The 21,997-nt window shown below is 34.3% G+C and overlaps 2 long non-coding RNA genes across 2 annotated transcripts in view; both read right to left on the reverse strand.

Moving 5' to 3' along the window:
- The window catches only part of LOC147841783 (uncharacterized), a 751,871-nt gene that overhangs the window by 246,316 nt on the left and 483,558 nt on the right, over positions 1 to 21,997 (reverse strand). The window lies entirely within an intron of this gene.
- LOC147841784 (uncharacterized) lies at positions 222 to 7,686 on the reverse strand. Its single transcript, XR_015502622.1, has 3 exons — positions 6,108 to 7,686; positions 5,401 to 5,933; positions 222 to 2,060 (listed from the first exon to the last, which is right to left on the reverse strand). It is a non-coding gene; the product is annotated as an uncharacterized LOC147841784 (long non-coding RNA).

Raw genomic sequence — 21,997 nt, forward strand, 5'->3', positions numbered from 1 at the left:
ACTGAAACAATGGAAGTAAAGAAGACTGTAAAGTACATTTAAATTTAAATACAGTTAAATTTACAATTCGGGCAGACTCCACATGGACTCGTATTTTATATCTCAATAAATTACTATTATTTTGTGCAACTACTAATGCTAATAATAAATAATAAAAGTAATAATAAAAATTATATATTTCTTATAAAAATTATATATTCGTTTTCTTTCTATTTAGTAGTATTATAATAGTATTCTTCATGAATACCTCTACTACTACAACTACTATTATTAATGCAGATCTACTATGCAGATCAGTGGTATGTAAAACAGGCCCGTAACCAGCCTGGAACTTTTTGCTGTTTTGCAATAATTTTTGCAGTTTCTTTCCTCAATTTCTGTTTAATTATGCAATTTAAATACTGAATTTAAATTCCAATTTTAGCACTATTTTGAGCCGAATTAGCTTGATGGATAGGCATCATTTTGATGTTTTAGAATAAAATTTACCTATCAATGCCATGTTTCCTCTTTAAAAACACCACAGTAGTAAAAGATGGGTCACACTTTATTTTGATGGTCCGTTTTTACATGTCAACTAATTCGCATTAGATTATAAATAGACTGTTAGGGGTGGGGTTAGGTTAAGTGTAAATTGACATGCACTTGCAAAGTTTCTTATAGTCTGTTAAATGTCTTGAAGAAGCAGTATCAACAGATATTAGGCAGACAGTCTACTAATATTCAACTGGACCATCGAAATAAACTGAAAGATGACTTCTCTTATGTCAGATGTTTTTTTGCACAACTGGATGTTGGACTGTTGAATTGTTTACATTGGCCAAAACGGAATAAGTCACACAAGGATTCCGCTTGGTCTTAAGCTTTTTTTGATGGATTATTTACTTATTTATTTATTTTTTACCATTTTTGATGGCATAGCTATCAAAATAACACAATTGAGCTCATGAATGGGACAGATCTACAGACTATTTGAAGGCTGATAGGAAAATAATAGAATAAGAATTTCAGAAGTCGCTATTAATTTTGTCTTTGACTACTTGTACACTGATTTATAAACAGGTCATAGCACTACAAAATGTGAATTAATTGCTGCCTTACCAACTTCATGCTCTAGATGGCAGAAGTGATTCACTTTCCTCTTCATAATGCAATGAAGCCATTTTAATCCACTCTCTATAAATTACAAACAAAACAGTCACAAAAAGCAGAAATGTTTTTGTGCATTCGTAATGCAAATTCAATTTATTAGAGCTCACTTGTTGAGCCACAACACTGAGACCTTTTCAAATGGAGTGCTGTGACAGTGAGCGCAACACCACAAACAATCCACACGCCGCACATTTGCATTCACACAGCTCTAATGTCAATAACAAAGTCAATAGAAATCTACATTACGATTAGCCTTGCTAACCCACATGCCTTCCGGCCGCTGAATGATGCTGGAAGAGTCATATAGAGTGTGTTTACCGAGTAATGAATACACTGTATTAGTAAACCAGTTCACTCGCAGCTTCTGAACTTAAAATAAAAAGTACCAATAGACTAATCTTATCGTTCTGCATCTGCAAGCATAAAGGTGATGTTATTTAGGTTTTTCTTTGTGATAAATCAGTTTTGACCTTGATGAGTACAAAGAAAGACTACCTAGGTGAAAGAAATTGTAATGTTTTTGGTTTGTTTTTCCAAAAGCTTGTGCAATTACTCATCCTCACCATTTCATTATTGTGAGGGCCAGATTAAAACAACAATGTGTGGACGAGTGTCCTTGTTAAAAAGCCTGATAAAAGAATTTACATGATTCTATTAAACAAACAACATATATAGCATTAGGTGCACAGATAGCTTCACACTGCCTGACCACGTATTGTTTGTTCTTTTGTTTAATGTTTGAATGTTATATGAAGAATGGAGGAATAATCCCCTAAACTCATTAGTTTAAAGTAATAAGCTCTGATAATAACATTATTTGTTTTGTCTGTGTGAAGTCCTCAGGAGTTACATCCTCATTCGTTCCTCTTGTGTGAGACTTATTGGCTGCATAAAATATTGCGTATTTGCTACACTGTTAACCCTTACTGTAGATTATGCAGTAAATAACTGTAAAATAGCCAGTGTTTAGCTGTAATGAAAGGAAACAGTATTTTACTGTAAAAGAAGCAGGATTTGTATGAAATTCTGTAGTGCAAAGAATAAATCACAGTAATTTACTCTATGTACCCATTACAGATATTTACTGTCATAATAAATGGTAAATTACTGATCAACCATTACTGCCCCATCTACTCTGATGCTTTATGTTGCTATTTATTTTTATTATATAATTCTATATATTTATATGTTTTTACTGTTCAGTTTTGATATGTGAATGGTCAGTATTGAGGGGAGAGTGGGACATTGCATTGATGATAAGCTGAATTTCACTGCAGTCATGTGTTTTCTTTGGTTTCTTTTATGTTTTAACATTGAGTATCAGGAGTCAACCAATGCCACAGAGATCATTAAAAGCTAAGCATAAGATATGGATGAAATGCATTTAAAGGCAAAAATATTCACACAGAGCAAAGAAATTGTCATAATAATTCTTATAACTTTGTTTACGTTTCTATAATTAGTCTAATTTGCCTAATTTAACCTATAGTTCAGCTTTTAATTTGCAATTTCAACTGAATATTAGTATTTTGCTACATAAATGACTAGTAGAAATGTGTTATTTTAAAAAATATATATCTTAAACAGCACATACATACATGTTTGCAGAGACTCAATGAATTTGTTTAGAAAACTTCAATTAATGTAAGTAAAAGTGGCATTAACAGTATAGTAAAAAGGCTTTCCTAAAAAAATGTATTAATCATGTCATTTTTGTGTTTTTTTATTATTACTACAGATTTGGAACGACATGAGGATCAGATTATTTATTATAATTTTTTTTTTCCTATGGATGAAGTTTGCATATTTTAATTGTTTTTATTAAACAATATGTGCATAATTGTGATAAATGTAGGCAGTTGCTTTGAAAATATGCTATGCTCCAGGGGTGTCAAACTACTAGAGGGCCGCAACCTAGCAGAATTTAGTTCCAGCCCTGCTTCAACACACTACCTTTAGATTTAGTTTGATCAGGTGTGCTTAATTAGGGTTAAAGCTTAACTGCACGCTTACCCTGTAGATTATGCAGTAAATAACTGCAAAATAGTCAGTGTTTTGCTGTAATGAAAGGAAACAGTGTTTTACTGTAAAAGGAGTAGAGTTTGTATAGAATTGTGTAATGCAAAGGATAAATTACATTAATTTACTTTATGTACTGTGACAATAAATGGCAAATTACTGTTCAACCATTACTGTCCCATTTACTCTGAAGCTTTATGTTGCTGTTTATAGAGACGTGCATTTTAAAGGCAGAAGACAATGATTTAGGCCTCACCACACTCCCACAGACTGTCTTATTCTAAACACAAAGGTATTAGAAAAAGTTTTCAGAAAATGCTGGCTCTTTAAGGGAGTCAGGTGTTTGATTTGTTTACTGCTGAGTGCGCTCTATTCTCTGTCTATCAATTCAGATGTAGAGTCTGATATGTTTTAGGCTTTAAATAAGAATCTACAATGAGTAAGTAAAATGTGTTAATGTTTTTGAGGGTTTCTAAAATAAGGCTGTGTTTTAAGTTATATTGTTGTTATCTTGAACTGTGTACTTGATAGCTACATTGTTAGCTAGTTAGCCTCTCCTCGCTTCAAGTATATTTATTTATTGGATATTGCATATTGCAATAATGTACAGATGCTAAAAGTTTATGCACATAAAAACCAATAAATTCCATCACCTCAGTAAGGTAACATGTGCACAGAAATCATCACAGGGAATCACAAAAAATATGATACAAATAACTATCCACACACAAAAGCTCCACTGTCAGGTCCCAGGTTGTGAGTTTGTTGCTAAGTATTTTTCAGAGCAGTGTTTCCACCTATGGATTTATATTAGAAACAATAGAAAAGTTTGTGGTCATGAGATTTTAAAGTAGATAATAATTATAACAATAAAAGATTGGATCCTTTGGATTTGATAGTATGTGTGTGTTTTCATATGCTTATTTTTTAATTATTTGAAACTTTAAAAAATAAAATAAATATTTTGTGTTTTTTGCTGTTTAGTTTTTTTTTTTTTTTGCATGGTCAGCATTGAGGAGAGAGAAACACATTTTACTGCAGCACTTTCTGTGTGTGTGTGTGTGTGTGTGTGTGTGTGTGTGTGTGTGTGTGTGTGTGTGTGTGTGTGTGTGTGTGTGTGTGTGTGTGCGCATGCGTGCATTTTTTTATTTGATATGTATTTGTGATAAATGTTGCCAATTGCTTTAAAAATATGCTATATACCATGGGGGTCAAACTCCAAGTTCCTGGAGGACTGCAGCGCAGCAGAGTTTAGTTCACACCCTGCTTCAACATTACCTGTAGATTTCTAACAAGCCTTAATTAGTTTGATCAGGTGTGTTTAATTAGAGTTACAGCTTAAAGTCCCAGTCACACTGCAGTTTTCTCCCTTTAGACTTCCATTCATACGCATGTGAATGCTGCAGACCTGGAATGCTAGCTCATGCGAAAAATTTCACTGTTCGCAGCATTGGAAAGTTCAAGCTTGGAGTTCTCTGACCTGCAAAATCACATCATGTGATTGCTTGAGACCAATCAAAGATCAAATTATGACCTGTCTGAACAAAAATTTAAACTATGGACCAGTCGCTTGCTTTTTCAATCTCTAATTATTTTGTTTAATCCCACTACTTTTCGCAGTGCCGTATGACAGAATTTTGCATGCTTAATTGTTAGTGTGACTGCAGCCTTACTGTGCAGACCTGTAATATGTAAGATGATATTTATATCTGCTGATTTCTTAATTTTGTTATACATTTTCTGTTGTATATTTGTTTGCTGCAAAAACCATAAAATACATTTGTCTAAATTTGTACGCCTTCTATTTTTAATAACAGGTAAGAATACTAATTAATTTTAGTAAGGCTATAACATACTATTAATGTGTATGCAGTATAATGCTGTGAGTTGTAACCCTACAGTACAGTAATTAACTGTACGCAGTTTCCAGTTTGTTACCACTACTGCTCTATTGCAGTAATTAACTGGCAACACTGTTGCCAGCTACTCACTGTAATGGTTCGGTTACAGTAAATAACTGGCAACACTGTTGCCAGCTACTCACTGTATTGGTTCAGCTACAGTAATTAACTGGCAACACTGTTGCCAGCCACTCACTGTAATGGTTCAGTTACAGTAATTAAATGGCAACACTGTTGCCAGTTACTTACTGTAACCAAACTTTTACGGTGAGTAACTGGCAACAGTGTTGCCAGTATTCTACTGTAAAAACGCCCGGTAAGGTCTAACAGTGTATTTAACGTTGGCAGAAAATACCATGTGAAAAAGTAGTGTGTCTCAATTCACAGCTACTCAAGAAAACATTAAGAAAAAGTACCCATTGGAGTGGTAAAGTTTTGAAGTGTGGATATGATGGATACTTTACTGTCCCATGAGGCCACATAAGGATTTGAGAAGAACAGATGCAAGTTACGCAACTGATGGTTATGGATCACGCGTTAATGACAGTGTGGTAAATCAAGATTAATTTCACATTTGTAGCATTCATACTATAGCAAATACCTGCTTAGAAGTATTACAAAAAAGTCCAAATTATAAGATATTAATTCAGAATTTGTTGAGGAAAAAGACAATGTTAAAAATAGGGGGTCTAAGACGGGAGTAGCCCAAATTTTATCTTATCATGGGGCAAAAACCCAATTTGATTGAGGCTAGTGGGCCGAAGATAAATGCATTTGCCATGGGTAATTTCTTAATTTATTTAATAATATTTAAAAATTAGAACTAATATGAACTAATTCATCTTTTTTTTACATTTCATGCTGAACTTATTACAGTAAAAACAATCTCATTTACAATAGAATGGAGTTACACTAGTTTTTGACTTGCTCACAGATGTCTTCTGCATAGTCCTCTATCCATCGAGTGACAGCAGATTCATTTACAACATTTATTTGAAAAATGCTTTTTTGTAGTTCAGCAATAAAAAAAGCTACATCAAATTATAAATGACGATCTCTTTTAAAGGAATACGCTCCATCCCTTTCCATTATTTTCACTCTCTTCTTATAGCATGATGAGCCAAATCAAAATGTACAATAGGCCATCTTTGGTCTGCAGGCCCTACTTTGGACATCTCTGGTCTAATGAGAGGCAGTTCATTGCACTGTGGCAACCCCTGATAAATCATGGACTTAGCTGAAGCAAAATAATGAATAAATGTCTAAGGGGTTAAAAAATACAATTTTAATGCAGTTTTATCATCATGCGTTTTTGGCTGCTTTTTACACATCAGCAGCATTTAAAGACGTCTGAAAAATCTACATTTGAAAATGATATTAAATAGTCATGAATTTGTACTACAGTTAGAAACATGCACAAATAACTGATGCCATTTTGAATGATTATATTCACTGCGCTGTAAAATAATGTGCATTTGCACAGTCGCCTAGTGCCTTTGCCAAATGCTGGCCTGACATGCACAATACAGTATTTGAAATGTATTGATAAATTCATATCTTGCAATTCTGTATTTGTATTCCCCAACACTTTTTTTTCCTTGGAATTATACATTGGTCCCAGAAATTGCTGTTGGAATTGCTAGATATGAATTCACAATTCAGTAGCCCAAGAAAAATGTTAACTTTTTCAAAAGATAGAAAAAAGGTATTATTATGGTTATTATTATGTTGTTGCTTGGGCCAGAACGGTGATGCATTTTACCCCATCAATTTGCCACGCAAACCCCATTCACATTTTCTTTAGGAAATGTACAATTATAGTTGTTATTATTATTGGTCACAGTGGGTAAACTTAGAGCGCAATGAATGGGAGAGTACAACAACATTTTTTTTACAATCCTATTTGCTGAAATAAGAAAAGAAAAATGTCACGATGCTGTTATGAATACTTTCAGAAAAAAGGAAAAAAAAAGTGTGAGACTGATGACGGCAGCCAGAAGTGAGAATAACAAAAATTTACTCTCAGCCCCATAGACACTGCATTGCTAACACCTTGCATAAGCGGTAATTCGGTTTTTGTAATTTGACACAAAGATGATATAATATATACACAGCAAAATCCTCTGAGTAAAATATACTCAGTTTGAAAATTGAGTTAATTTTAATTAGGTGATGATTGAGGACGGATGATGAACATCTGCTGTTGTTAAGCAGAAACACAGAAAGGAAACACAAAACTACAACAGACTTCAGTCACAGCCTTAGAAAAAAATCAGAAATATAATACATGGAATCTCTCAAAATCTCAGCAGAGGATCAACACGATCAATAAGCAACTCCACAAACAGCAGCTTTACTTATTACCAACCTGTTACACTTATTTAAAGAGGCACCAAATACTCTCTGAACTTTTACAGAGTAAATTTTACTCAGAGGATTTTGTTGTGTGCATAAATGCATATAAATGTGCGCTTATTCATGAATACGTTTTTTTTATATTCAGAATAATAAAAGCTTTTAAGGATTTAACATTATGATATCTATTAAATGTCATAACTGTCTTGTGAAAAGGGTCCACTTGGTTGTTTATAAATAAAGATTTTTAAATGGTTTCAAGAAAAAAAACTATTTCAATGTTTTCTACAACAGCATTTCATGTTTAATTAAGAATTTTACTTGCTTCTGCTTTAATTATTTCTGAAATGTACAGGACTTCTGCTTATGTGCACTGTTAAAAAGATGATAATGAATACATAATTGATCAGGAAAATGTGTTTCTAAATTTATAGATGTTACTGACAATACAAAGAAACAGCAAATAACATTTAAAAGTAGAAAAAGTGAAATGGTATTTGCTTTATATACATGTATTGTTGTCCTGACACTTTGACACTTTCCAACAGTGTGCCTACATTTAAAAACAGCAAAGACAAATACTGCAGTAAACTCTTGGCCTTTGCAGCTCATTGGTATTTTCGATCGGCTCTTGGCTGTGAAGCGCCTAAGGCACGGTTGAAGGGAAAAACACATTAAAGACCTCATAAAGTAGCTTTCTGAATTCTACACACTCCTATAGCCTTTCAAAAACACTGAAATGCAACTGGTCTGCTAATAGATATGCACAGACATCAAATCTTATATGGGCAATTTTAAAGCAAGCTATATTACTTAAAAGTTATATTACACGCCATATTGTAAGCTGTAGGTACAAGAGAAAGTGGTCAATACATCAGACGCTACAGTATTTATAACATGGTTTGGTGGTTCTTCTTATGTATCATTGGGTTTTTCTTTAATACCAAAGTTGTATATGGTCTGTTTCCCCTGCGGTCAGACCTCCAGGCCAATCAAACCCAAGGCCTCGACTTGAGTCCACAAAAGCCTTGAAGTGCTTTACTGTTTCTGCTGTAGAGTCTCCATTTTTGGTAGATGAACAAATTCGTCCTGATTTTTCTCGCAATTAAGAGTTGAACTGCTGTACACAAAAGCCCCACAGGCTTAGTGGAGATCTCATACCTCAGAGGACTCACGTTGTGGTTCACTGCCGTTGCGAAACTGACAGTGGATCAACTCTAAAAGAAAAATCCACTTCATTTAGCACCAGCATACAGACGTACTGTACAATGAAACGTGTCAGTAAGTGCGAAAGTATGGTTGGCAACTTGTGACAAGGTTCCAGTGACTTGCAATTTGGCTGTTTGTATCAGACGTGACATGCAGACACATTTAAATACCACAAATAGAATAATGTACTGCACTCCCATCCAAATGGACAGATTTATAATCTAATTATTGAATATTTCTTTGGTCTGATTTTGGAGCCCATAAGATGTATGTCTCTCATGTAACAAAGGCTTGTGGGCGTGGTCACATTAAAAATAATAAGCTTAAACAGAGAAACTAAACATAGTGTTGTTTTCATACAGATTTTTTTGTCAAGTTTTCAACATGCACTCAGTGCATTTAGAAGTAGACACTTCAAACTTCCCATCGATACATGTCTTATGTCTGTGTGTCTTGTTTTCGCGGAGTTTCAGTTAGTGATCTGTTTCTAAAAATAGTTCATTGAGGGACAACAGAAAGAACATGCATAGTGTATATTTTCCTTATATTCATTCATTCATTTTCTTTTCGGCTTAATCCCTTTATTAATCTGGGGTCGCCACAGCGGAATGAACCGCCAACTTATCCAGCACGTTTTTATGCAGCGGATCCTCACACACTTATTCACACTCATACACTACAGATAATTTAGCTTACCCAATTCACCTGTACCGCATGTCTTGGGACTGTGGGGGAAACTGGAGCACCCGGAGGAAACCCACGCGAACGCAGGGACAACATGCATTCTCCATACAGAAACGCCAACTGATCCAACCGAGAATCCAACCAGCAACCTACTTGCTGTGAGGCGACAGCACTACCTACTGCGCCACTGCATTTTCCTTTAATTGTAAAAGCATATTATTTTGTTGTTACTGTAAGTGTACACAAATAAGTAGACACCTAACAGGTGGATAATACTTATTTATGTGACCAAAATCAAAAGTGTTTTTATGCACTGATAAAGAAAAAAAATGCTGGTCACACCGGTGTGATCTGGTAACCATAGAGGGTTAAACCTCAATTACATCATTAAAAGTGCATGCTGTTTGACTGATGTCACTGGCTTGCACAGAGTCACAGTTCTAAGATTCATGTTTAAGCTAAAGCTATGTTTCCATCCACCTCTGCACATTTCATAAATAAATGCTTAATGGAAATGCCAAGATGCTCATAAATTTTGAATAATGCATATAAATAACTTATGCACATAACTGAGTTAGATAAGCGTTTGATCTGATAAGAAAATTCTCATAAACTATGATGAAAACACATTTAATGAATAAATTCCTGCATGTGCATAAAAAAAAATAATGTGATTTTGTTTTAACAGATTATATCAATAATGGGTGCTTTGGGATAGAATTAATGGACAAACCAGTGGACCAACCACATCGCATAACATCTGCAGTGATGTTTGGTCATTCTACAGTCTCTTAACCAAAGACCATCATTTTAAGTGATTCAGTATTATTACCTCCTCGAACTGTCTTAGGTTGCTATGCTCCAAAAAGAGCAGTCTTATACCTCAAACAGCTACCTCACATTCATTGTGTTTTGTTGTTCAAGAAATGTATTATATAAGAAAAAGACCCACAGCGGCTTCTCCTACTTTAGCAAATTCCATTTTCTTTTTTCATTTGGCAGCAGTTTATTAGGGAGTATATTGTGTCCTCTTTGAATCTTTGCATGGAAACGGTGTTTTATTTGCAAATGTTTTATGCAATATTACAGTTTTGGATGTAAGCCTCTTTGGATGGAACCATCACTTATGTTATTTATTTTGAAAGATTGAAAGAAAATGCTGTTGCATTTAGTATGGCTGTAAATGTCATGTTAATTGTTATTCAAACTCACACTGGTAACATTAATAACCTAATAAAGCGCATCATCTGTATCTTAGGTGATCATTGTCATATTAGTTTATGCTGTTGTTCAGCTGCGCATAGTTAGGAATGTGTTAATGCACAGTGTTAATAACAAAACTGAAAGACGAAATGCATTATATTGCTACGTAAAAATTGCCTGAACAAACCAAAAACAGTAGACGTATTTGATGAAAATGCACATTCACGCACTTCCAGTAGGTGGTGCTTATAGAACAACAGTAACATAGTGTGTTTAATTTCATTAATTTTTCTTTGGCTTAGTCTCTTATTTATAAGGGGTCACCACAGCTGAATGAACTGCCAACGGTATATGTTTTACACAGTGGATGCCCTTCTAGCCACAACCCAGTACAGGGAAACACCCATACACTCTCAAATTAACACACACTTTATAGGCTACGGCCAATTTTGTTCACCCAATTCACCCATATCACATGTCTTTGGACTGTTAGGGAAACTGGAGGACCCAAAAGAAAACCATGCGAGAAAACAGGCACAATTAATTGCAGAAATGCCAACTGACCAGCCAAAACTAGAACTACCTTCTTGCTGTGAGACGACAGTGCTAACCACTGAGCCACCACGCCGCCTGCAGTTCAGACTGTCTTACAAAGATAAATTTGTATATTAATTCACAACGAGTTCACAAAAATTGAAAGGAAATCCTAAAGAAATATTTTTTGTGATAATTAAAATTTTTACTTGTTGATATTTTTTATATTTTGAATTTTTTTTCCAGTACTTCATTTTTTTTTCAAACCAGAACTTACTGAAACAATGAAGTGTTTAAGATTTTCTTCTAGTATTTTGTATCATGAACATTGAGCTGCTCTGTCTTTCACAGATGCTGAATTATGTTTCTGCCAATTAAATAATCTAATGCATCTAAATAATCCATACATAAGAAAAGATCAATGCATGTGATAGAAACTTTTACTTATGAAATGAATATGCATCCTGCTTGTTTCTTTGAGTTTTCAAAACACAAAACTCCAAGTTATCATCTAAATGTGTTATGACAGAAATAAAGGAACAACACTGAATACAGAACAGCTGGCTATCCTACTTAGAGGGGAAATGTTTAAAGCAATTTTAACAAGTAGAAGCAGTTTTGGGTTTGTATCTGGTAAGAGTTTGCAGCTTCCCGGCGGTCACCTGCTCGGGTCCTGTTATCATCTCTCTGAATAATTCAGGCTGCTGATTGAGCTTGTGGGACGATTGTCCAAAACTCATGTTTCTGCCACTGCTGCAAATATACAGTAACAAGGCAGTTGGTGCTATTCTGTAGAGTTCACTCCTCAAAAGTTTAGGGTCAGTGGAATAATTTTATTTAATGAAGATGCATTGAAATGATCAGCAATGAAAGTGAAAGCTTTTATGATGTTAAGAGAAAAAAAATGAAATTGAAAATAAACGCTGTGTTTTAAAAACTGTTAGATTACCTCCAGATTTGGCTTCAGTACTGACTAATCTAAAGGATATGCACAAACATAATATTGTAAAGCTTCCTATTGAATCAATTTCATTTAATGTTGACACAAAGAAGACATCTTGTCTCTGACGGATGTAATGTTTAGTAAAAAATCATCTATTCTAAATCATATATATGAATTGAGTTGGCATGAGTTGATCCTGAGTGTGCATGTGCATTTCAAACATTTTATTAATGTTATTATTCTCAACTCAGATATCACATAATCTGACCTTAAGTTACTGATAAATTCATGAGTCTATAAAAGTTAATGTGAAGTGCTCTTCTGGTCCAGCCTGACTCGATTAAAATTCACTCTTGTGAATGTGGTTCCCTCTCACTGCCTGCCAGCTATAAGAAGAGAAGGGGAAGCCAAACCGGTTAACAGGATCAGTCTGGAGTCCATGACACACCAGTAACCAGAGATTTCCATACTGCATTCAAGCAGTGTTTCCTTCACATCATTCATTACCATTTATCCTTGATATATTTCATAAAGCTTGGCTAACTTGGAAACCAACCCTATTCTAGTACATTCTGTAATTAATAAAAATAATAAAAACTGACATGTATTAAAATGTACAGAAGCAGCTGTGTAGAGGTTGGACAGCAGCCGAATGTTGGCTAAATCCCAGATACACAGTTACAATATCACCCAACCATTCTATTACAGAGACATTTGAAGCCTGGCGCTTGTAATTGTCAACATCTGGTCTTTCATTTTTTAATGAGGCTCACCAAGATTGTGCTTTTTAATAAAAAACGGTTAAATAATCAAAAATAGTAAAATACAGCTTCCGGTTATGTAGCTTGTAGTGTAGTCACATGCTTTGCTTGCTCCCGCAGTTTTACTCATAACTGTCTAACTACATATAGTGTTTTGCTGTTATAGGATTAATGCCAGCATTCAGAACTTGTTGCAGTCAGTGGGGTATAAACACAGACTTTTAATTTCAGTCAGCCAGTTCCAGGGCTTCTGGTTAGTTGTCATTTCATACAAAATCGCTACGATTAAGATCTGATTTCTTTAAAAAAATAACAGAGATCTTCACTGCCAGGCTGAGATACCATATAAAGCGGGTCTCAGACAAAACAAAAACCACTGCTTTAAATTACATTTTCCTGCATCATGTCTTTAAAATATAGAAATTAATTTTACCCCAGTATTTTCAATGGAATTTCTCTGCTCGTCTGCTGATAATGACGGCGCCTGCATTTAAACAGTCTTTTGTCTTTTTTTTGCTTCAACAACCAAATGGATGCTTACAGTGTCTATTTAATCGATTATATTGGAATTACATTACAACATCAATGCTATAAAAGGAACCTTGTGAAAGTGAAAATAGTCACATAAAGCTTTTGCCGGAAGTTCATCAATGGCTGAAAAACACTAGCTGTGCATATAGCACATTTGATCACTCTTCCGTGTCAAAAGCCAAAAGAAAACACGTGGAAAAAGACAAGAAACTTTCATAAAAATGGTAAAATACTAAAATATTAAATAATCTCTTTCATATTTGAATAAATGTTAAAATATACAAAAAATTTTCTCAGATTGCAATTTATTTCATTTACGATATGCTGCTAAAGACACAAATAAAAAAAATCTATAAAATAATAAATAAAAGAATGAATGAATACACTTTTGCTGAATGATATAAAAAAATGAATTTAAAAATGTATTGTTTGTACATTGTAAAAAAAATCCTAGTTGCCTTAAATTTTGAAGCTGAATCAAATGAACTTTATGAGTCCATTCAACTTATATTAAGGGCTCTTTTTTGACGATCCATGCGCAAGTGAAAACGCATTAAGAGCGTGTCAGGGCCCTTTCATACACCCGGCACAATGTGGCGCAAGGCACGACGCAATTGTTGTTTGCTAGTTTCAATTTTGCTGTTTAAACAGCAAATGCATTTGCGCTCATATGTGGGCCCATAGGCGTTCTGGTCTAAAGAAGGAGGTGTGTTGAGGCGCGTTGCTGGCACGTTACTATTTTAAGAAACCATAGTTTATAGACCAGAACAAAGCCGGTCTATTGTCCAGTGCAGAGTGCGTTAGTTGTGCGCCTCGTTTACAAACTGCTTAATACACACAAGATTTAGAGCAATGCGCAAATATCTTTACATATGAAAAAGAAATAAAATATAAAATATATATGTATATATAGGATATAATAAGGACATATATATATATATATATATATATATATATATATATATATATATATATATATATATATATATATATATATATATATATACAGTTGAAGTCAGAATTATTAGCCCCCTTTTGATTTTTTTTTTCTATTTTCAATATCTCCCAAATTATGTTTAACAGAGCAAGGAAATTTTCAAAGTATGTCTGATAATATTTTTTCTTCTGGAGGAATTCTTATTTGTTTTATTTCGGCTAGAATAAAAGCAGTTTTTAATAAAAAAAAAAAACAATTTTGGGACAAAACTATTAGCCCCTTTAAGCTAATCTTTTTTTCGATAGTCTACAGAACCAACCATCTTTATACAATTACTTGCCTAATTACCCTAACCTGCCTAGTTAACCTTATTAACCTAGTTAAGCCTTTAAATGTCACTTTAAACGGTATAGAAGTGTCATGAAAAATATCAAGTAAAATATTATTTACTGTTATCATGGCAACGAACAAATAAATCAGTTATTAGAAATAGGTTTCTAAAACTATTATGCTTAGAAATGTGCTGAAACAATCTTCCCTCCATTAAACAGAAATTTGGGGAAAAAATAAACGGGAGCTAATAAGTGAGGGGGCTAATAAGTCTGACTTTATCTGTGTGTGTATTATTTTCTGGCCTACATAAATATAAAAACCATACTTTCATGCCTTCTTCCTCTCGGGAGGCTTTTTCAGTTTATTCGTGACAATTTGCTTTTGTATAATGTCATTATTATTAGCAGTATTATTTATTATGCGTATTTATATTTGTTTTATTAAAACAACCTTAGATTTGCCCACCTGTCAGGTTATGTTGCTTTTAGAGCACATCAAATTAGAAAATTATATTTATTTTAAACAATGGATACTTTATTGTAGATCTCCTCACATGATCAAGTGACAATTATAAAATGAATTTCAAGGCTGAGTGGTTAGCACATGTCACCTCACAGCAGGAAGGTCGCTGGTTCGAGTCCCAGCTAGACCAGTTGGCATTACTGTGTGGAGTTTGTATATTCTCCCCATGTTGGCGTGGGTTTCCTCCGGATGCTCTGGTTTCCCTCAAAGTCCAAAGACATGCGGTACAGGTGAATTGGGTAAACAAAATTGGTCGTAGTGTATGTGTGTATAGGTGTTTTACCAGTACTGAGGTGCAGCTGAAAAGGCATTTGATGTATAAAACATATGCTGGAATAGTTGGTGGTTCATTCCACGGTGGTAAACCCTGATAAATAAGGGACTAAGCCGAAGAAAAAATTAATAAATTAATTTATTTAGAATTATTTTTTTACTGTGTGGGAATGGAGACCTGTGCGTGTGGTTGAGCTGTGCGTGTGAGGATGTGGCACAGTTTGGAAAAATGAGAGTGATTCGTTATTTGTTTTATTATTAAAGAGGAAGGTTGGCCTCATTTGTTTTTTTTTTTTTGAGTTTTAGCTTATGTTAAATCCACCTTTCTATTTTCATTTCACTTAGGAATAAATCGGAGCTATTCTGACTTGTGTTTTGATGTTAGAAAATAAAGAGAAAACCCAAATAATGCTTTATTTAGCAGGCAAAAACACATACCCCTCACTTCAAAGGTGGTGGAAATCGAATTCATTTGACATACTGAATAATTCATCTGCCTGTGTGTATCTGCTTGATTATATGCTAACAGAAAAAAGCACAAACGTCACTGAAAGGAATTTGCACTGATGCTGCATTCATATACCAAAACACAACGCTTACATTATGTGGCCCACGGAACTGATAGCAACTACGCAGCCTTATTTTTAAGCACAAATCTTATTTATACAGCAAATGACAGGTACAGGCGAGGGTGACATCGGATTTGATTTCTGGAAACATTTCTCTTATGAAGGCCAGCCAAAGCGAGATTAAAGGATGATGGCTTTTGTGTTATACATTATACATGAGTGTATCTGGATAAACAAAGCTGCTTGTTCTGGCCACTTAATCGACTGCAAACATTAGTATCATAATTAAAACCTAGTATTATAGCTTAGATGAAAGTAAAAGTAAATACAATTGGAGTAATAAAATAATAATGTATTTATTTAACATCTCTGGGTCAGTAAGATATTTTCTTACTATCTTAATAATAACTCAGAGCTAGAATAATATGATGGAAAACCCTAGCTCAACTGTTCTCAACATTTATAATAATGAAAAAAAGTTTCTGAAACATTTCTTTCAGGACGTGTCAGCCTATTTGAATTTAAGTAACCAAATACTTTCAAGTTTACCGTTGCATCCATTGCATCCTTATTGCGGTGCATGGTAAATATGTTTCTGGCTTGTTATATTCTTGGCATCAGTTCTTTTAACCCTTTAACTGATGCAGTGTGTAGTTTATTATTTTTTAAACAAACATGCTGGCAGATATATATCCCCTGCTCATATTCTCGGATGCTAAGATTCCATTTTCTTCCTTATTTGGCCTTATTCAATCTCACACTGTAACATTTATAACTGAATGAAGCACATAATCTGTACCTAAGGTGATCAATGTTATACAGTAGTAGTTCATGCTGTTGTTCAACTGCGAATAGTAAGGACAAAAATATGTGGGTGGGTGATTTGACATAAAATATGAATCTCGATTAATTAAATATTTTAACTCGATTATGATTAGGGAATGATTATTTTATTTATTCGCTCTCATAGTTTACTAACAGTTTTTTTGCAGTAAATGTGCTCACATATTACAAGTTAAAGATTTTTGAATAAATGGTGCATCCTTGATTTTCAAATAATTGAAGGAAACCATCTATGATTATTTATTGAATATCAACTTTCAAAAAAAAAAAAAAAAAAAAAAAAAAATATATATATATATATATATATATATATATATATATATATATATATATATATATATATATATATATGTTCGTATATTTTAGTATGATTTGCTTATCCTCATACGACGGTTGCGTTTAAGGGTGGGGTTTGGTGCCACACCTCCTTTTAAATATTGTACAATTTTGTATGACTGAACTCGTTTAGCCTCTAAAATAGTTATGTTTGAGTTTGAGGATCAAAAACATAATTTGGGGACACTCTTGTTTAAGGATTACAGTTTCAAATCAAACAGATGCCAGTTTGATTATAGTGTACAAGAAGCTGAATTACTTTCCAGCATTAATTAAGGATGTATCCACACGGCAACTTTGTTTTTTTTTTGTCTTTGTTTTTTTTTTGCCATATTGTAAAAATGTGTGTACAGATACAGAGTCCATCAAGTAATGTCTGCAATTACATGGAAAAAAAACTAAAACTGTGAAAAAAAAAGTATCTGGTGCAGAAAACTAATGCAGATAAAGCTGCAGGACACTTAAAAGTCTCTCATGTCTTATTTTATTTTGAATATATAAGGTGCGTCCCAAAATGCATGCTTATGCACTATGCCATTTTGCAGTGTCTTCCGATTGATGGTGAATGTGGTTATACTCATGGCAGGTATTATTCATTAGTTTGGTCATTTATTTCACTAATTTGGCAACCGTCAAATGTCATCTGGGAAACGGTTTGAATTTCTGCTTAATAAAAAAACAAAAACCAAAAAAGATTCGGTAAGACACTACATACTATGTTATTTAGTGTGTAAGTGCATTCAGTAAATATTGCATACGTGTATAGTGAGCCATTTTGAGATAGATTTATTATGCTTTTATGCCTTTTTATAAAGCAATGATTGCCTTGAAAGTAAACACCAACATAGTTTTTCTAAGTTAATATTATTCTGTTCTACTTAAAAAATAAAGTCACTAAAGTTTGAAACAACATGAGGGTGAAATAAAAACAGAATTATTGCTTACACTTTTATCATTTGTGATAGTTTGTGAAGTTGGTGCATGAAATATAGTACCTTCAGGGTCATCTTCTAAAAAAATGTATTTAGTCAGTTCTTATTGCCTTTTTTTAAAGAAAAGAACTCATTTTATTTGTATTAATGCCAAAGTACCAAGTCAAATCTGGAGATGTAACAAAGTGAATTCCTTGGACACTGAGCTGAGCTTCCCAAGAACAGTGTAATAAGCTTAAACAGACATCTACTTTGCACAGTAGGTGGTATTTTGGGCATGCAATACCAATTATAATGCCCAGGGGGAGCTGTCATTCAGAGTACAAAGTGATTCAAATTCGCAAACCAGTGCTGTGCTGCAACATGTATTTCTGACATGTCTTATTTCATGGCAAAGCACTAGAGATAAACAAGTGTGACTGTAATTTTGCAGAGAACGGCATGTTTAGCAGCTTTATATCCTTGTTGATACTGGAACAACAGCAAATAGATTGTCAGCGATAGGTTGAGATTGTTTTATTATTTAATCAATTATTATTCAATTCACACTTTACAATTAGGTTTCAGTAGTTAATGTATTTACAAACATGAACTAATACTGAAAAGTACGACATTTATTAATTATAATTCAACTTTTACTAAGGTATTCTTAAAATCTAAATCCTTGCTTAATATTAACACTGTGGATTAGTATTACTAACAACTTTATTATTGTTACCTAACATTAACAAATATTAATAAATACAGCTTTGAGGAATGTATTGTTCATTGTTTGTTTATATTAATACATGCATTAACTAAAATTAACTAAAAAAAAACTTACTGTGTTAACAATCAAAAACCTTAAGTGTTTTAAAACCATTTAATACACCTACCTTACACTCACCGGCCAATATATTAGATATGCCTGCTCAACTACTCATTAATGCAGAGTTTCTAATCAGCCAATCACACAGCAGCAACTCAATGTATTTGGGCAGGTAGACATGGTCGAGATGAACGGCTGCAGTTCAAACCGAGCATCAGAATGGGGAAGAAAGGTGATTTAAGTGACTTTGAATGTAGCATGGTTGTTGGTGCCAGATGGGCTGGTCTGAGTATTTCAGAAACTGCTGATCTACAGGGAATTTCACATTTAACCATCTCTAAGGTTTACAGAGAATGGTTCGAAAAAGAGAAAATATCCAGTGATCAGCAGTTCTGTTGGCGCAAATGCCTTGTTGTTGCCAAAGGTCAGAGAAGAATGGCCAAAATGGTTTGAGCGGATAGAAGGCAACAGTAACTCAAATAACCACTCATTACAACTGAGGTATGCAGAAGAGCATCTCTGAATGCACAACATGTCCAGAGTTTATGCGGATGGGCTACAGGAGCAGAAAACCACACTGGGTGCCACTCCTGTCAGCTAAGAACAGGAAACTGAGGCTACAATTTGCACAGGCTCACCAAAATTGGACAATGGAAAATTATAAAAATGTTGCCTGGTCTGATAAGTCTCGATTTCTGCTCCAATATTCGGGTGGTAGGGTCAGAATTTGGTGTCACCATTGTGAAAGTATGGATTCATCCTGCATTTTTTAAACTGTTCAAGCTGGTGGTGCTGGTATGAGTGGGGGATATTTTCTTGGCACACTATTTTCTAGTACCAAATGAGCATTGTGTCAACGCCACAGCCTGCCCGAGTATTGCTGCTGATCATGTCCATCCCTTCAGGACCACAGTGTACCCATCTTGTGATGGCTACTTCCTGCAGGATAACATGCCATGTTATAAAGCGCAAATCATTTCAGACTGGTTACTTGAACATGACAATGAGTTCACTGTGCTCAAATGTCCTCAACAGTCTTCAGATGTCAATCCAATAATCAATCCAAAAGCCAACAAATCTGCATCAACTGTGTGATGCTATCATGTCAGTTTAGACTAAAATCTCTGAGGAATATTTCCAGTACCATCTTGAATCTATGCGACAAAGTATTAGGGCAGTTCTGGAGACAAAAGGGGGACAACCCAGTACTAGTAAGGTGTACCAAATAAGTTCCCTGTATGTGCATACAGTATATACTGTATATAGGAGCAGATTATTTTAAGGTTTTATGGTTAGGGAATAACTTGTTACTATCTTATTATTATGTATAACCAACACTCATCACACATCTCACAGCAATTCGTAACTTTTTGAGTTAGTGGCTAATGCGTATAAATTCGTACAATCTAATTCATATAATTTAGTACAATTTGCTTATCACCCAATGATAGTTGGGTTTAGAAAACTTTTAGTTTAAAACTTCGTACGACTGAATTCGTATGAATTCTTATGAATTAGCCACTAAACTGACAAAACAAAAAATACTTTCATTTTCTTGTGAGATCAGGCTGATATAACTTATGAAAATGAGCTGCTTATTAAGTTATTTTATGTGTGAATATTTTTTATTTAAAGTTTTTTATATTAAACTGATCAGTCCCCTGTAATAGACTGATTTAAAAAATATGCTAAACAACTAATAATTAATTAATAAATATAACTGCATCTTATTTAGGTGAACAGAATAGAGAAAAATTACATGTTTTTTTAATAAATATACAACAAAAAAGTAAGAAAAGCAAGTCTGAGTGTAAAGAACTTTTTATCTTCAGAGATCTCTCACTGTCACCTATTTGCACATATAACACAAATGTGCATATGGCAACACGATTCCTTTCCCATTTCCCTGAGAAACAGCATTATGCAATAGACCTGCAAACCCAAAGCCAACAGAGAGCTCTCAGATTGACTGAAAAATACTGTTTACTGCAACTGTCCGTCCTTACACTCACCCCTATAGCCATTTAGAAAAACTCATCGTGCAATTGGATTGCAGAGGGAACGCAAGCCCCTCCACCTGAGAAAGATTCTCTGCAATTGCCATGGAAACTGTCTGAAAAGAATCCAGCAGCATTAATACCTGTTGCCATTTTCTCTCCCTCCTACATCTACATCCACATAACGCTAGAAACGGCAACAATAACAACAACAGTGGCAAACTCGCATCGGCAGGCAAAAGCTCCAGGCAGCTGCTACACGCCAAACCGAGGCTACACATATTAGGATATGCATATGTGAGGGGGAGGCACCTGCTTTAACATGATAAGCAAACCCTCAGATCCGACCCGATGCTGGTGGTACAGAGTCATGCTGGTAAATCCAATAAATGTTCCTAATAGGGAGTAAGAGTACTGCGTTATCTTGCTTGAAATTGGGAGCAGGCAAAATTATTCCCCAATGTTTTGATCATTACGCAAAGACGTAATATATCTATGCTCGTGGCATGCAGCTACTTTCGGAGAAAATATAGTGCAGAGTTTCACCGCCTCATCTCCCTAATAATGTGAAACATTCATCTAATGCTAAAGACAGAAATAGCCCAGGCCTGCTCCAGAATCGGCTTGCATTTTATTATGCGGATAATATTCCTAAATATTGGTTGTTACTGTACATGTTAACTTATGTGGTGCACCACAATCTATAGAAATGGTTCTTCATATGCTAGAACTATATCATCCTGATAAACAATTCTATGCAGGAGTGAATATTTGTGTGTGCGTGTTAGAGAAGATTTCCTGCCTTTTTGTAACTGTCAGAGTACCCTGATTACTGATTTTCTGGAGCTCAGTTGAAGTTTAAGATTTAATTTTTCAACGCTTTTTTGTTTTTCAAATCTATTATTATTAAAGTTAATTCTTAGTTATTTTCTGAAGCTCATTAGGAGTTTAAGATTCAGTTTTCCCGCCTTTTTTATTTTTCAAATCAGTAACTATCAAAGTCCACCCTTATTGATTTTCTGAAGCACAGTTGGAGTTAAAGATTCTGTTTTTCCCGCCTTTTTGTTTTTTAAATTTGTTATTATTAAAGTCAGTCCTAAGTTATTTTCTGAAGCTCATTTGGACTTTAAGATTCAGTTTTTCCTGCCCTTTAAT

This window comes from Danio rerio, chromosome 11 (genome assembly GCF_052040795.2).
Source record: "Danio rerio strain M-AB ecotype USA chromosome 11, GRCz13ab, whole genome shotgun sequence".
Lineage (NCBI taxonomy): Eukaryota > Metazoa > Chordata > Actinopteri > Cypriniformes > Danionidae > Danio > Danio rerio.